Here is a 3,679-nt window from a genome sequence, read left to right as displayed (position 1 = left end):
AATCCACCCGCTGCTCCTGTTTTGGCCATTGGGCAAGGAAGAGGCAAGAAGAGGAAGGCTCCGTCTAAGAGCCATCGCAAGGGAAAGTCCCAAGATGGTTCCTCTTCTAGTGGGACCAAAGTTGATCCCGCTAAGCCTAACCCTAACCCAAAAGGAGGCAGAGTGCCATCATTTCCATAAAATAGGACATTGGAAGAGAAGCTGCCCAGACTACCTGCAAGCCATCAGGGAAGGAAAGATCAAGCCATCTTTCGCAGGTATATACACAATTAAATCTAACGATTCATCTCATGTTGTTTCTTGGGTTCTTGATACCGGTTGTGGTTAACATATTTGTTCTGAATTGCAGGGACTAAGAAGAAATATGGATGTGGAGCATGGAAGAATAAATCTAATCATGGGGAACAGAAGATCGTCGCATGTGACCAAGATTGGAGTGTATTCTTTAGTGCTTATAAATGGTTTATGTTTAGATTTGAACAATCGTTGCTATTCGCCAGAAATGGCAAGAAACGTCATTTCATTTCATGGTTTGTTTAGACAAGGTTTTATATTTTCTTTTAATAATGAGAATGGTTCTATTCTTGCTTATCTAAATGGTGTCTTATATTTTGAAGCAATACCGTGTAATGGAATTTATGAAACTGTTATGATTGTAGATAACTTAGGAAATGATGTTTTATGCATGGATTCTTCCAATGGTATGGATAGAGCATCCTTGTGGCATTGTCGTCTTGGACATGTCAACAAGAAGCGCATAGCCCAACTCCAAAAGGATGGAGTGTTGGAGTCATTCGACCTTAGGGAAGATGACACATGCGAGTCTTGTTTGCTTGGAAAGATGACTAAGTCACCCTTCACTAGTACGTGTGAAAGGGGTGAGGGTTTATTGGACCTCATACATACCGATGTATGTGGACCGTTTAGATCAACCACAAAGGATGGGAACCGCTTCTATGTGGCTTTTACCGATGACTATAGTAGATATGGGTATATCTACTTAATCAAGCAAAATTCAGAAACGTTTGAAAAGTTCAAAGAGTTCAAGAATGAAGTGGAGAATCAATTGGGCAGGAAAATCAAGATGCTTCGATCCGATCGAGGAGGAGAGTACCTAAGTCTTGAATTCCACGACTATCTATAGGAGTGTGGAATAGTTTCACAATTGACGCCACCTAGGACACCGCAGTTGAATGGTGTGGCAGAAAGGCATAATCGAACCTTTTTGGACATGGTTCGCTCTATGATGAGTCGTGCTTCACTACCTATCTCTTTTTGGGGGTATGCCTTAGAGACTGCCGCCCATATCCTTAACCGAGTCCCTACTAAGAAGGTTGCCAAAACACCTCACGAGATGTAGACAGGGAAAGCTCCCTCGTTAGCACATATCAAGGTTTGGGGTTGCGAGGCTTTCGTAAGACGAGATACTCACGACAAGCTCGAACCTCGTAGTGAGCGATGTATTTTCATCGGCTAACCGCAGAAATCCTTTGGATATCTCTTCTATAGACCAAAGGACAATGTTGTCTTTGTTGCGAGGAGAGGAGTTTTCCGAGAGCGAGAACTCATAAGCCAAGGAGACAGTGGGAGGCAAATCAAACTTGAAGAGATTCAAGAGTCGATAGATGAAGGAACCTCTGCCGCTGACACTCAACCCGAGGAGGAAACTCTGGTTGAACCGATTGACAAGTCATTACCTCTTAGACGTTCCGAAAGAGTTAGAGTTCAACCCCAATTTTATGGTTTTCATATTACTACCGAAGGGGACACGTATATTAGTGATGGTACACTAATAAATCTAGATGAACCTAATAGCTATAAGGAAGCCATGGCAGGCTCGGAGTCTATGAAATGGAAAGAGGCAATGGACAGCGAGATCCAGTCCATGTATGACAACCATGTTTGGAATTTGGTTGATAATGTGCCCGGACGTAAGACCGTTGGGTGCAAATGGATCTTCAAGAAGAAGACCGATGTAGATGGAAACATATACACATATAAGGCACGATTGGTTGCGAAGGGATTTACTCAAACTCCTGGAGTTGACTATGATGAGACCTTCTCACCAGTTGCGAAGATAAAGTCTATTAGAGTGATGCTAGCAATTGCCGCATTTCATGATTATGAGATTTGGCAAATGGATGTCAAAACCGCTTTCCTTAATGGGAAGTTGGCTGACGATGTTTACATGGCTCAGCCAGAGGGTTTTGTCGATTCAAAGCATCCAAATAGAGAGTGTAAGCTTGAGAAGTCCATTTATGGACTTAAGCAAGCGTCTCGCAGATGAAATCTTTGCTTCGATGAGAAAGTCAAAGAGTTTGGATTTGTACGAAGCGAAGATGAATCATGTGTATATGTCAAAGCCAGTGGGAGTATAGTAAGCTTCCTCGTTCTGTATGTCGATGACATACTACTCATAGGAAACAACATCCCGACTCTGCAGGAGGTTAAGTCCTGGCTCGGGAAGTGCTTCGCTATGAAGGACCTCGGAGAGGCTTCCTATATTTTGGGAATAAGGATAGTGAGAGAACGAAGTAAGAGACTAATATGACTTAGTCAGAACAGTTACTTAGATAAAGTACTGAAACGTTTTAGTATGGAAAACTCGAAGAAGGGAGAATTACCGATACAAAGTAATGCCAAGTTGAGTAAGACTCAAAGTCCGAGTACTGAAGCTGAAATAGCAGAAATGAGCCGAGTACCATACGCTTCCGCAGTTGGCTCAATCATGTATGCTATGACTTGTACTCGCCCTGATGTAGCCTTTTCTTTGAGCATGGTTAGTAGATATCAAGGGAACCCTGGCAGAGCCCATTGGATTGCGGTAAAGAATATCCTTAAGTACCTTCGGAGGAAGAAGGAGTGGTTCTTAGTCCTCGGAGGGAGTGATGACTTGAAGGTGCGAGGGTATAGTGACGCCAGCTTTCAGACCGACAGCGACAACTACCGTTCGCAGTCGGGCTGGGTCTTTACCTTGAATGGAGGAGCAGTAACTTGGAAAAGTTCCAAGCAGGAAACCGTAGCTGATTCAACGTGCAAATCAGAGTACATTGCAGCGAGCGAAGCGTCGAAGGAGGCAATCTGGTTGAAGAACTTCATCAGTGATCTTGGAGTTGTACCTACCAAAAAGGAGCCCATGGAGATTTTCTGTGATAATGAAGGAGCGGTTGCCTTGACCAAGGAACCGAGGGATCATGGTAGATCTCGACATATCGACAGAAAATATCACTTTATTAGACATCGTGTAGAAGAAGGACAAATCATAGTGAAGAGGATATCATCAGAAGATAACCCAACAGATCCGCTTACGAAGGGACTGAGTAGGGTTAAGCACTTGCAACATGCTAGGAGTATTGGGCTGAAGGATGATATTAGTGTAGATTAGATAGTATTGGAAACATGTAATAGATAAATGTAATTAACATTTGATGATTAAATAAAAGAGTATTATTTATGAGTAATGTTACTGTCTTATGTTAATTGTTTAACTATTGTTTCACTTTGCATGTTTTGACTTCTAGAATAATTGAGTTTATTAAGAATAATCGAATTATTCAAATTGTCAACAATCGTTCATATGTTGGAAGTAGGTATGAATGAATATTATCATGAATTGGTGTGTAGATTGTCTAGATGGTATTAGACATAGCAAAAGGTTGCTGCAACGTTCATGAGTGCT

The sequence above is a fragment of the Lactuca sativa genome, chromosome 5 (assembly GCF_002870075.4).
Source record: "Lactuca sativa cultivar Salinas chromosome 5, Lsat_Salinas_v11, whole genome shotgun sequence".
In the NCBI taxonomy this organism is placed as follows: Eukaryota; Viridiplantae; Streptophyta; class Magnoliopsida; order Asterales; family Asteraceae; genus Lactuca; species Lactuca sativa.
This window is presented reverse-complemented; position numbering follows the sequence as displayed.